This window comes from Colossoma macropomum, unplaced genomic scaffold (assembly GCF_904425465.1).
Source record: "Colossoma macropomum unplaced genomic scaffold, Colossoma_macropomum, whole genome shotgun sequence".
NCBI classification, from domain to species: domain Eukaryota; kingdom Metazoa; phylum Chordata; class Actinopteri; order Characiformes; family Serrasalmidae; genus Colossoma; species Colossoma macropomum.
The window spans coordinates 47,281,569-47,296,300 of NW_023494787.1; the positions used below are offsets into that span (position 1 = coordinate 47,281,569).

The following is a 14,732-nucleotide window of genomic DNA, read 5'->3' on the forward strand; positions in this document are numbered from 1 at the left end:
TTTTTTAACAGGAAAAATGACTATAAAATTATTTACTACCTTTTGCAGAAAAATGCCATGTGACATTTTTATCACGACACTCAGAAAATCAACAAAGCACGTCACATGACTGGGGGCGTTCCAAGTTTTGCATACGGCCGCATGAATGGTGATATATTGTTGCTCACCCCTAGCCAGTGCCATCGCTGTCAGAGACAGATGTACTATAACACAAGGGAATTCCCTCAGTTTGTTTTTTTTTTGTTTTTTTTTTTTTTTTTTTATGTGCCCAAGGACAGAGGAGTAGTTTTATCCATAGAAAGCCGTTCTGGATTTATTTGTCTATAGCTAGTAGATGAGGCGATATTACAGTTGGCTTTGTGTCCTCAGACTGGGTGACATACAGCGAACCCTTTATCACAACCCAACTTATTCAAATGACTCTCGAACTGACACAGAAGCCCTATCACTAACATGGTGACTCACTCTCTGTCTGCACTCTCCCTCCCTCCTGCTCTGCCAGTGAAAAAAGTGCCATGCATTTGTATAATTTCATGAACGGCTACATAAAGCTTACATAACGACAAACGTTCCTGCAATACTGTGGAAACCTCACCTTGACACACGAAAACCCTGGTCTGTTGTGTCTCAATGGTAATAACTGCTACTAAACAGGCCCAAATTGCTTGAGGACAACAATAGCATTAAAATATTAAAGTTGCCAATGCAAGCTTTTTTCGGTGCATCCAGATGGGGGGGTGTACTAAAAGCCTATTCAGCCAGTGGAAAAAAAGGAATTCCAGTAATCTGCTGCTGATCCCTCACAATGGCACCCTTGTGCCTTTTGTTTTGGTCAGTCACCACTACTACATCCATTCTCAATGGCACAGTAGCAGTGTTAATGGTCTCCTCCCAAGAAGGCCGAGCTGAAGAAGTTAGTGGTTAGAAGACCACAATGCATGCTAGCTATACTAATCATGTGCTGGGTAAATAACAGTGCTTGGGTCACTGGAGGTTCAAGCTGTAAACTACAGGCAAATTATTATCACGTACGTCTTAATGTGGTGTTGTTTCACCGTCGGCCAAAACGGACTACAAATCTATAGGTGCTGATATTTTCTCACTCTCGGTAGGAGCTCTGTGCTTGACCCAGATCCGGTAGACAGCTGTCTGAGCTCTCCCTGGTGAATTCAGGCATCGCTGAGTAAAACAGCACCGCCTTTAAAAGGGGAATCCCACTGATTTTTCAAATTTTCTTCATAATTATTAAGGGAGCGACATCACAGAAAATCAGATTTTCCAAACTTTTTTAAAAAAAAAAAGAATTTGCATGTAGTCATTGTTAAAGTTTCAAAATGTGTCATTCACTCCCGAGTCCACACATAGAGAAACAGAGAAAAGCTACAGTTCAAAGTTTTTGTGATGTCACAAAAACCAAAGCATTTGCATAAATCCACCTTTTTGTTTAGTTTAGCTCCACTCATTCGCATTTAAGTTACACAGAGTGTTTCAGCCTGGACTGCTTTTTGAATGAGGCATGGTACAATACAGCCAATCAGAACAGAGATCATTTACATAAATCAGTCTTAAAGGCACAGTAACAAAAACAGCCTGTTTTTAGTTCTAAGGCATAAGAGGTTGAAAATGGTCATGTAAAATGAATTATGACTGTTCTTGATACAGAAACCCCAACAAAGATCATAAGAAGATCTCAGAGTAAAATAAAAATATATAAAGTACAAGAAAAATGTAGAAAATGCCTTTTAAATGATTAGGATGTAAATAAAGTTATTCAGAGTGAAGTCAGAATTGTTCACAGTGGTAGGGAAAGGAACTAGTCGTCTAAAGCATGCAATGCCTTTAAAAGCTAATAGCATGAAATACTGGTAAATAATCATGATTGTGTAAATCATAATCATAATCATATTTGTGTAAACACTGCGATCCTGGTTCCACCAAGACTGTGAAGAAATCTGAGTTGGTAAGTTTCTCTACAATGAGCCATTGCACATCAAATTACCCTCTGAATTCTCCAAAAAATTTCAAAAGAGTTCAGCTTAAAACATTCACAGAGAACCTCCACACTAAGATGAAGGTCATACAGCTTCCTGTAACATCACAGTTAATCTCACAGCCCCAAACTTCTAATCACTTCTTCTATCACCATAAAGCTGCCAGTGCTTCCTCCTCAGCTTAACACCAGCTCTGAGAGGTCATAAGGCAACGAGACGTCTTCTCTACGTCAACACAGACGAGCACGGCCTTCTCTAGAGGTGTGCAAAGAGAGTTAGCTGCTGTAAACACTGCCTGGCACTTCAGCTGTAAATAAAAGGGAAGTGAACTTTAACTCGAGAGCTGCTCCATGCAAATACCCACCAACTGCTGTGTGTTTTAGGAAGCTTTAAGGGTGGTAATGTGATATTTTTAACGTTATCATGATAAATTACACCACAATATGAGCCTACCATTGACATTGTCACTCCTAAAGGCCTACATCCTACATATTTCCTGCATTTTATATCTCCATTGTGTTTTTTATGAACCAAAAACAGCCATCATTAATTTTTACATGACTATTTTTCAACCTCTCTTTATACCTTAGAATTAAACAGGCTGCTTTTGATGATGTAAGACTGATATATGTAAATGTATGTTCTTACTGTATTGTGCCTCATTCAAAATGTCCAGGTGGAAACATAACTTATAACTTCAGCCTGAGTGGGTGAAGCCAAACTGCTCTAGGCTATATAGATGGATATATGTCACTATATTGGCTTTTTTTGTGTATTGTCACAAAAACAAGTTCAAAACAGCAGATTAGTTTCAATATATGGGCTGGTTTGAAACTTTAACAGTGTCCACATACTACACTGTTGAATAAACATTGAATAAAATTAAATAAACTAGTCTTGTGGCACTTCTGGTGCTTTTTCGGGTGTCCTAACGTATCCAACCTCAGGAAAAAAACAATTTTCCTACATTGCTCACCAGGAAGCCACACTAAAAAAGGAGGTATGTCTTTGACTTAAACAGATTAAGACTTACATAAAGCTACGAAAACAACAAACGTTCATTACAACAGCTTGGTTTATTCGGGAACCGTTCAGTTGTGGCCCATAAGTGACCACACATGAAATCAAATTAAAACCTTCTTTTTTAAAAGAGCACATTTTTTAAAAGAGCTTGTCGCTCCAGTTAGAAGTCATCCCGTCTGCTGAAAACAGGCGCCCCTCATCACAAAAGCAATGCGTATTAAGTCAGTATGCTGACGCCATCACATCAGCTCCCTGCTTACGCTCCCCTGAGCCCTGAACCAAGCAAGTTCACCCCATGCTGCAAGTGACCGGTCAGTGCTCACGGCTCATTATCTGTAATCTCCATCTCCAAGAGAGCTCAACAGCCTTCCAGGTGTGGCAGATCATCACCATCATCATATTAGTGCAAAGCTATTATCACTAGCACAGACCTGACATGGATAGACCTGAGATAAAAAAAAAAGATATAGAAGACAAAGGAAGGGGGAAAAAAGACAATAGCTGGTCTGCTCACAGAAAGGAGGTGAGCTACAGTTGGAGAGCAAGAAGATTAAGGTGTAGCAAGTGTGAGATTGAGTTTCACTGCAGCCTGTCTTACCGTGGGTGTATAAGTGGCCTAGCCTATCCACAGATAAAGAGTTCTACAGTCTTTAAGAAGCTCCTTTCTCTCATTTCCTGCTATCCGCGAGATATTCCTTGAGTTTCCTTCCTAACTCCAGCCGCTCGCAGCTTCTTTGGCTCGTTGTCGTATCTGTGGAGGGCTTTCAGTGCTTTGGTGAGCGTAAATGCGAGCTGACAGGCATTGGGGGGCTTTAGGAGAGGGTGGAAAAAAAAAAGAACTGAACAAAACAAAAAAAGTAAGGAGCCAAGCCCCGCCCTGGAATTGTAATAGACTGCAAAGTAGCCTGACAGTGCCTTCGATTTATCAGCCCTGGTCATCAAAAGGGCCCTGATCTGTACTAGTGAGGCTGTGCGTAAGAGCAGAGAAACAAAGGCACCAACTGTGCTTATACGAGATATAATGAACGAGGGGAAGACAATGTAGGCTGCACAACCTGAGCTGACACTTCCTATGACCCTGTTCTTCGCTAACAAGCCCCCCAACACACACACACAAAAAAGCCCAAAGACAACAGAAGCCCAACAAGTTTAACTAAGCTGGACGGTGTTATTATTAAGCCTCGTTTATTAACTAATTAACGCGTAATTAACTCGCCTTTTCTCAGAGAATCCAGATAACAGATACTGAAAACCCTATCTGGTGCTTTAGAGAATAAGTGTTCCCTCAAGAACCGTACACAACAGGTTAGAGAACCACTTAACCTCGCAGAGGAGCCAGCACGGTTCTATATATTCTTCGCTAAAGACCCCTTCAAACCGTCTGCTGTGCAGCGAGGCGACTCAAGAGGCTCTGGGTCTCAAAGTTTGGACCCTCCGATCTGCGAGAGAGCTCAATCAGTGAGGGCACAAGCAGCGCTGAGCAGAGCAGAGAGGAAAACTTCCTAAAAATAGCGCATCAGGAAACTGACGAGAGGCTCCACAGGCGACAACGCAGCCTTTGTGGTTTAGCACACAGTCCGAAAGAGGCCAAGTTAGCTCCACTACCTGCCGTTCTTCCCTCATTATCAGCAAACAAGAGCTCCATTCGCATCCGAAGAGAGGCTAGAACCACCCCCCCCCCTCCACCACCCCAGCAACCCACCACTACCACCACCACCACCACCACCCACTCAAAGTAGGCAAGAGTGATTCTCGCAGCGATACATGAAGCGATATGCAATCTTTCATAAAGTAGCGGAGCAAATTCTGATCGCCAAACTTACCTCAGGGCATGCAAATGACGTAATGAAGCCGGGCGAGAGGGCGCGCGCGCGCGAGAGAGAGGTAACGTTAGCCTGACAACAAACGCAAGGTGACACTCCGTGTTTGTGGGGGGAGGAGGAGGAGGAGGAGGAGGAGGAGGAGGAAGGGGAGGAGGAGGAGGAGGAGGAGGAAGGGGGGTTACATGGAAATGACAAACCGAGCCTCTTCCATTCTCCTCCCGAAGAAAAAGAAAAAAAAAGTCCACGAACGGTCAGCGAAGCAAAGCGAGGGGGGTCCGGCTTGAACTTCCAGCGAGCGCGTCCCGAGCGACGGCGGAGACGATCCGCGCTGAGGGCGACACCTGGAGCGGGAATGGTTCCTCCCGTTCGCCGCTGCGAGCTATTGTGTGCTCAGCACAAAGTTGTGATGCGGAAAAGTGCGCGCGCGCGCGCGTGTGAGTGTGTGTGTGTGTGTGTGTGTATGTGTGTGTGTGTGTGTGTGGGGATGGATGGAGGGTGAGGAGCGCGCGCATCACCGCTGCTTCACAATGAAAGTCCTAACCGGGAAGTTTAGTGTTAATGCATTTATAAGTAGATTAAAGGACGTGCAGTCTATTCAGCATCTGCTCTAACTTCTCTCTCTCTCTTTCTCTCTCTCTCTCTCTCTCTCTCTCTCTCTCTCTCTCTCTCTCTCTCTCTCTCTCCCCCTCTCTCTCTATCTCTCTCTCCCTCTCTCTCTCTCTCTCTCAGACTGTAGTAGAGGTAGGTCACTTATGTGCACATAGCAATTACATGTGTCTACATGGCTCGCCATTTTCCACCCTGTGTAATTACGTGTAATAAACACGTTTTGGTTCAAAGAAATGCTGAAATGCTGGTGAGGAAGAAGAAAAGCGACAGATTTTTCAGACTTAAATTGCTAAACTGTAGACTGTATGTGTTTGTACAAGTAACCAAATGACTCACCACACCATAAAAGGGGGCCTAAAAAGCCACAAAAGCTGCTGCCTTGTTTTTTATCTCATCTCACGTCATCTACATCTGGCAAATAAAGAAAAACCTTTGACATCTCAGCCTAATTTGTTAACTTTGTGGCTTTTTTTTTTTGTTCCCCTTTTTGGTGTGTCATTTGGTTGCTTGTGCTATGTGTAGCTGATGTTGACCTGCATCCATAGTAGCTTTGATAGTGGTTATGACGTTTAAGACGCAGTTTGAAGGTGTTCATCTTTTGTTGTTACAAATTCAGTCAATATGTAAAAGATGTTTTGTGACACATCATCATCCTCTACAGAGAACATGCTTAAAATATGGCGTTTTACACACATAAAACATTTTAAAGCTCATAAGTTTACATACCCCAAGCTTAAGGTTACATAATCCTGGGTAATTTTAAAATATAAGAGATCAGACCGAACACCAGAACATCAGATGATGACATTTGTATGTAGTACAGTAACCATAATAGTAACTGGAACTACACCAAATTGTTGATAATATATATATATATATATATATATATATATATATATATATATATATATATATATATATATATAATGTCGGTTTTCCAAAGAAATCTGAAAATTTTCCATACCTAAAATGTTTAATATTCAATAGAATGTCTCTCTCTCTCTTTCTCTCTCTCTCTCTCTCTCTCTCTCTATATATATATATATATATATATATATTTATATATATATATATATATATATATATATATATATATATATATATATATATACACATTACTCCCACAATGGAGGAAAATATATATAAAATATTACTGGTAACACTTTACTGTAGGGTAGTGTTCATGTGGCTACATGTCACCTACATAAGCTTGTCATGACAACTGACTTAACCCTACATAAATGTGTATAAACGCTTATTCCAGTAGGCATCATCTGACATAAAGGCTACTTTAGCTAACTTTGATCACAATTGGCAAAGTATCTTTATAGCGAATTGATGCCCATTGGAATAAGCATTTATAAACTATGTAGATTTATGTCAGTTGTCATGACAAGCTTATGTAGCTGTTATGTAGCCTAATAAACAGCACCCCATATATATATATATATATATATATATATATATATATATATATATATATATATATATATATATATATATCAGTTTTTGACATAATGTGAAAATGCCTGTTGCTTTTTGCATTGTGTGTAAATTCCATAATGAATGGACCAAAAGAAACGGCCCAAAATGACTTTTGAAAAGTCTGGTTCCATTGACTTACATTAAAAGCAAAGCAGGTTTTTTTCCTTTTCCTGTAAAGTTTTCATTTTGGAGATACAAGGTTTTCTTCCGACAACAGCGATATACATATATATAACTGCCTGCATATATACTAACTATTAGACAAGTTAAACCACTGCATATTTTGGAGCTGACACTTGCTCATTTACAGAATCTCTTATTGCAGCATATTGGTGTGGAAGGTACAGTGGCTCCTCAGGTCATGCTGCAAATTACAGGAGTGATGTGATACGTCTCAGGAGCGCCGTTATCGAGTCTTAGCAGGGGCCGTGACAGCTGTCGCTGTGGCTGCTGTGGCTGCTGAGGCTGCGCGCCTCGCCCTGACATTAAACAATACTCCAGCATGGGCCATGTGTCTGAAACCTGACTCCCCGGTCTCCACTTACCTCACTGACACTCAACTCCACGCCATCATTACCTCCCCCATCATTAGCCAGCAAAGCACACTGTACCGGCCTAACATTAGTCATTAATCAAACCATCTGCACTGTGATCTGCCTGCCTATCAAAAAGCCTTTTGTTTGTCAGGATTTTTTGAATGATTCTTATGAACTTCTATCTGTATGATTAATCGTGTCTCATATGAGGATCCCAAAGGCCCCTGTTTCTTCACATCCGATAGCCGTGTTCAGGGCACGTTTTGAGATGTACGTAGTAGTGAACATGGGTAGATTGATGTTTTTTGGTGGGGGAGGGGTGGATCTGAACTCTTTCACCCCTCCCTTCCTCACGAGCACACAAAAGCTCAGACGAGTGTGTGCCTCTGGTCTGGGCACAGGAGGACCATGATGAGCACAAATGACTGCAGTATACTGGTCTAGTGAATACTGCGGTTTGGAAGGGAGATGGTTTCTACTATTAGAAAGTGAAGCACAAGGTTGTCTTTTGATATATGTCGTGTGTCTGAGGGTTTGCCCTGATGATGTTCAGATGAATAAACAAGCACATTCTTTTCTGTATCTGTTAGCATTTTCTTACATACTGCCCAAAGAAGGGGTGTTTGGGAAGCCAAGCGGAAGAGTGGTGGTTATTTGCTGTGGCTTTGAACTCCATAAAGTCCATCCTGTTCATCAGTCTATTGATCTACACTCTTATGGTTCCTAAATCGTTCCTGTCTTGGATGTGTGTTTTTAAGAAAAGCCTTTGGTATGGGACCTTTAGGGTTTCGCCAAAGTTTCGAAACGTTCTTGATCTCATTATTAAAACCGCCATGCATTGAAAAGTTCCTAGAGAAAGGTTCTATGGCATCTCTCTAAAGAACGTTCTTGGCAAGCTCCCTGTTTCTCTGACTGAGAAGGATAGAATTGTAACATGTGGCCCTTAATAACAACTTACTGTTTTATCCTCTTCTTTTTTTTTCTGGGGGGTCTGTTTTGACTTTGGGGTCTTTCTTATGCTGATGGGGGAAGAGTGGGGGAAGTAGTCTGAGAATACTCCGCCTTCAGGTCAGAGTTCAGGGGCTCCGTAGCTATGTGTAAGATGTTTTCCTCTTCACCTCCGAGCCGTCAAGGTTTAGGACATTAACAGTAATAGTTTACATGCAGAAATATACTTACTTTCAGGCTTTGCACTTGGCTTACTCAGATTTAGTGATTGTCATAGTGATCCATCAAGCTTTATCACTTTGAGATGTCAGATTTCTTCCACAGAGAAAAAACAAAGCAATGTAATAACTCTGTAACAGCTCTGCAGTAACTCTGTAATAACTTAATATCTTCAGTTTACTGCACAACCCGTTGTACCTGCTGATATTATAGCAGGTGCTACAACCTTAAAAATTGGTGAACGAATACATTGCAGTTCTAAATGCAAACACCAACAGTTTTTGTCTGAAATTTTACTTTGAGGCTTGGCGTCTTTGTATTTAGTGATTTTTATCAATATTTTATCCATATATTGTGCATGTTAATAACATGGTTATATCATATTATCTAGACCTTCCTGTTATGATGTTTAATTACTTGTCTGATGCCAGTCAACTACAGAAACGTAAATATACTACTACTACTACTACTACTACTACTACTATTAATAATAATTATAATAATAATAATAATAATAAATAAATGAATCAACCTTTATTTAACCTCAGAGAACATTGAGGGTGACCCTCATTTACAGTGTTGCTGATTTGATACAGGAAAAAGTGACTGATAATGTGTAAGAACGTATCAAATAATAAAAGTAAATTTAATAATAAAAATGACTCAAATAAGGTAAGTATTAAAAAAATAAAATCAAAATAGATAAATACAACAAAAAGGAATTATATATATATATATATATATATATATATATATATATATATATATATATATATATAATAGTCATAATTAAAACAAGAATAAGAATATGAATGATGATAAATAAAAACAAGAATAAGAATATGAATGATGATAAACAAATAAATAAGTGGGGGGAAAATAAATAACTAAAATAATGAAAAGAAGACAATAATAGGCAGAGTGGAGATGGCTAGAAAGTAAATGTTTAAAATGACTGAAATGATTGACACCAAACATGGCCGAGTTACACTGGCTCTCCGTAACTAAAGGCAGATTTTCCCAGTTCAGTGAAAACTCTCGGTACCTGGCATGTGAACCAACCACTGGGGCGAGTCTGATAATCACCATTATTTATAGACATCACTGAAGTCATATATGCTGGCTTATGGCTGGAGAGTGTTTTATAAATAAAAACAATAGTAGTGTTCTCAGAAATGGGCTGAAAATATTGCAACACATTTTTTCTGAAAATATGCATTATAGCTTTAACACCATAAAAAGAGTTTCTTAGCGTGTCCTCTACCAAAATGCTTGTGAACAGACTCTTTATTTTTCCAGCGTAGGCTGCTTAGGCTGACCTGTTGCTGTGACAGCAGAAAGTTGGGAGTATCTGATCATACGGGTGGGGGAGGGGTCAGCAGCAGCACTCTGTTCTGAGGACTAATCTAGCTTTAGACACAAAGGGGCTTGAACTGTGGGGATGGGGGGCATGTTTTTCCTTGTTTTATCCTCAGGTCTGTGGAATTAATGCGATGTATGATTTATAACGCTGCATCTCATTGAATATAGAACCATGAACACTCAAAGAACCCTTTGAACTGGTTCTATATAGCACCAAAAAGTGTTCGATGTCAAGTAACAATAGAAGAACCATTTTTGGTGCCATATAGAATCATTCTCAAAAAGGTTCTAGATAGAACCATCTACTGCACATTCTCCACCAATCTGAAGAACCGTTTCACGATGCAAGGAACCTTTTAATCATGCAAAGGGTTCTTCATGGTTCTATCCTTTTTAAGTGTATCCAATGTTGGAGGCATTTCTTGCTTCATCCGTCTGTAATGGAATGGAACATTTCTTTGGAATTCCGAGCATTCCCAGGAATGTAAGCGGGCTCTTCAAACAGCACATGTTTCTCAGGCGTTTCTGATCAGCAGATATGTTATGATTTATGCTTTGCAGTTTTGTAGTCGTTCACCGAGGCTGAAAATGACCTGTAGGAGCACATATGGGCTGTATGTCCATGGAGGTCCAGCCATGCTGTTCCACCAGTACTGCAAACTGTTATCATTCTCTGTGTTTGTGTACGTCCAACCTGTTTGAGCTGCCCATGAACACCAATAACGCTCATGACGCTCAGCGACAAAAGCGGCCAACGCTGCACATACTCTTCTGTTGTCAATTACGGCACAAATTGCATTTGTGTAGTCCCACACCATCCGTCAAAGCATAGGTTCTTTCATCTGCCGGTGTCTCTTTGTACCTGTAATTAGTTTTGGGACAGGAGATAGACTTCATTAAATCAGTGAAAGAAGAATGCAGAAGGTCGTATTTCCTCATCGTGGCTGCGCGGGAGCTCTGTGTAATAGATTTGTTTTGTCAGGCCTTGCAAAAACACGTGAGTCTGCAGTGTTTAAATGTCATTACTTTCGAGCAGAGCCGGCGCCGGATTTAGCCATGTGTGCTCCAAAGGGGGCCTTTATGTTTGTGTCCTGCTGCATCACTGCTAGAGTTGCTGCTGCCTGGCTGTAAAGCTAACCTGATGGAGTGGGACTCTGTTAAGATTGTCAGCATGTTAGCCTGAACAGATTCTTGCTGAAAATTGCTAAAGGGCTAAACATTAGCACGCTAGACTACTGAACACAGTGAGCTGTGACTATATCACTGTGTATTCAGCATTTACATTCACAGGGTTTTACCTTTGTAGAACGTCTCATACATCTTATGCAGTTGTCAATGATATATTAGCCTACAGAGGTGATGTAACATTCCTTATCGGGACAGTCGTGGGCTGGAGTTTAGGGAACCAGCCTTGTGACCGGAAGGTCACCCGTTCGATCCCCAGAGCCGACAGTACGTGACTGAAGTGCCCTTGAGCAAGGCACCTAACCCCCAACTGTTCCCCAGGCGCTGTGGATAGGGCTGCTCACTGCCCCCTAGTGTATGTGGTGTTTCACTGCACGGATGGGTTAAATGCGGAGGTCTAATTCCGATGTGTTCAGACACAGTTGGCTAAAAAAGTTCATTTCATTTATCATTCTTACAGGTTTCAAGAGAGCAGATCTTTGCTGATAAGGGCTAATGGATTAGCATTAGCATGTTAGTGTGAAAGTTATCCTATCTCTTTACTAGCCTATTTAATACTTGCACTTTGCTGTTATTATATGACTATTTTTAAGACCATGTTCAGCATTTCCCATCCCAAGGGATTTCCCTTTCATGGAAAATAAAAAAGGGGATGCCACTTTCCCATTCAGGTCAAGTGAAAGTTTATTTATATAGCGCTTTTTACAACAGGTGTTGTCACAAAGCAGCTTTACAGAAAAATCCAGGTCCGAGCCCCCATGAGGAAAAACTCCCTTAGAGCAAGAGGAAGAAACCTTGAGAGGAACCAAGACACAAAAGGGGAACCCATCCTCCTCTGGTCCACACCAGAGAGCAAACAGCGTTAGCATAAAATATTAGAATACAAAAACGGGGAAAAACAGGTGGAGCAACGGTTAATCAGATAGAGTTTATGCAGCAGCAGCAGCAGCATTCACTTGTCAACATGTGAAAAGGGCTAAAGGAATAGCATTAGCATGCTGGACTACTGATCACAGTGTGCTGTGACTATATTGCTGTGTTTATAACTGTATTTAGCTTTTACATTCCCAGGGATTTTCCTTTTGTACAACGTCTCATACAGTTGTCAATGATATATTAGCCTAGAGAGGCGATGTAGCATTTCTTATCGCTCTTATATGTTTCAGACACAGATCTTTGCCGATAAGGGCTAACAGATTAGCCTTAGCATGTTAATGTAAAAGTTATCCTATCTATTTACTGGCCTATTTACTACTTGCATTTTGCTGTTACTATATGACTAATTTTATGACCATGTTTAGCATCGTTTTTCATTGTCATTCCCAAGGGATTTTTCTTTTATGGAAAATAAAATAGGTGATGCCATTTTCTTATTTACTTGACAACATGTTAGCCTGTATGAATGGTCACATTACTTATTTTTCTCATAGGTTTCAAACACTTGAATGCAGATCTTTGCTGAAAAAAACTAAAGGAATAGCATTAGCATGCTAGACAGTGTGCTGTGCCTAAAGTGCTGCGTTTACAAAGGTATTTAGCTTTTACATTCCCTAGGATTTTCCTTTCGTACAAGGTCTCATTCATCTTATGCAGTTGTCAGTAATGTATTGGCCCAGACATTTCTTATTGTTCTTACAGGTTTCAAACACTTGAGAGCAGATATTTGCTGATTAGCATCAGCATGTTAATGTGAAGGTTATCATATCTCTTTACTGGCCTATTTAATACTTGCATTTTGCTGTTGTATTATATGACTGTGTAGCATGTTCCTTCTCAAGGGATTTTTCTTTTATGCAAAATAAAATAGATGATGGCCCTTTCCTATTCACTTGTCAACATGTTAGCCTGTGGGAATGGTCACACTACTTATCATTCTTTTGGGTTTCAAACACTTGAGAGCAGATCTTTGCTGATAACCCTGCAAAAACAGCAAAGCTGGTCACCAATATAACCAGCATATGTTGTGTTTTAGATTCTGGTATACTGATCAGCAGCAATGGAAGTTATGATGATGACCACCAAAACCAGCACTAGACCAGCACAAATCAGCATAGAACAACTCAGACCAGTGTGGAATGCATGCTGGTCTGGGCTGGATTTTTCCGCAGGGAAGGGCTAAAGGAATAACACTATCATGCCAATGTTAATAGAATCATCCACTCTCTTTACTAGCCGACTGACTAGGTGCACTTTTCTCTGATTATATCACTGTGTTTACAACTATACTCAGCATTTCCTTTTCCCAGAGATTTTCCTTTTATAGAAAAGGAAATAAATCAGGAGTGCACAACTCCGGTCCTGGAGGGCTGGTGTCCAGCACATTTAGGATATTTACCTGCTGAAACACACCTGATTATACTCACCCGTTAATTGCCAGGTTTAGTGGGTGTGTTTAAGTAGAGGACCTACCAAACTGTGCTGGACAGGACCAGAGTGGTGCACCCCTGAATTAAACAATGCCATCTATTTCTCAGTCTCTTAAGCAACTGCTAATATGTTAGCCTGTAGGACTGTTGTCACATTTCTTGTCATTCTTATAGGTGTCGAACATTTGAGAGATTTCTTGTTGAAAAGGGCTAGCAGAATAGCATTAGCATGCTATGCTAAGTTATCTTCTCTCTATACTACTCAATAGTTGCAGTTTGCTGTGACTACCACTGTGTTTACATCTGTACTTACCATTTAAATTCCATTTAATAGGCATTTCCTTTTCAAAAAAATGAAGTAGGACTGTCACTATATTAGCCTGTTGGAGTGTTTTCACATTTCTCATCATTCTTATGGGTTTCGAACACTTGAGAGAAGATTCTTGCTGAAAGGGGCTGAAGGAATAACATTAGCATGCTAATGTTATTTGAATTATCCATGTTTTTTGCTAATCTACGGAATAATTGTGCTTTGCCGTGACTATAATATAGTTGCAAGGTGAATTTTTCCTGTTTTTCCTGAAAGAAAATAGGTTGACAGTCAATATATTAGCCTGTAGCCGTGATGTCACGTTTCCTATCATTGGATTTCATACAAGGGCTTATGGGATAATGTTCAGGCCAAGTGGTCACATGGTTCAAGATTCAGTTTATTTAGTTTATTTTCATGCACAAAGAAACAGACAGTTGTTGCACTGTACAATGAATTCCTGAGAGAATATATGTGTGTATACACCGATCAGTCCATCTGTTTCTCTGCATACTTTGTTAGCCCCCTTTTACCCTGTTCTTCAGTGCTCAGGACCCCCATGGACCCTCACAGAGCAGGTACTATTTGGGTGGTGGATCATTCTCAGCACTGCAGTAACACTGATTGATGGTCTATATATTAGCCTGTAGCTGTGATGTCGCATTTCTTATCATTGGATTTCATACAAGGGCTTATGGCATAGCATTAGCATGCTAATGTTCATCAAGTTATCCATGACTAGCCTACTGAGTGGTTCGACTTTGCTATGACTACATCACTTTGTTTACAACTGTGCTTAGCATTTCCGTTTCCCAGGGATTTTTCTTGCATTCCAAAGAAAATAGATGTCACTCCTATTTCTCATTATCTGGAGA

The 14,732-nt window shown here is 40.4% G+C and overlaps 1 protein-coding gene across 4 annotated transcripts in view; it reads right to left on the bottom strand.

The window, feature by feature from the left end:
* Positions 1–4,943, bottom strand: part of znf516 (zinc finger protein 516) — a 66,364-nt gene extending 61,421 nt beyond the window's left edge. For 3 of the 4 annotated variants that reach the window (XM_036567604.1, XM_036567601.1, XM_036567605.1), the window contains exon 1: positions 4,838–4,943. The gene's annotated coding sequence lies outside the window, so the exon portion shown is untranslated. Of the gene's footprint in view, positions 1–3,612; positions 4,228–4,837 lie in introns of those variants that run through there. The other variant, XM_036567603.1, reaches the window with a different exon arrangement.
* Between the last annotated feature and the right edge of the window lie 9,789 nt (positions 4,944–14,732).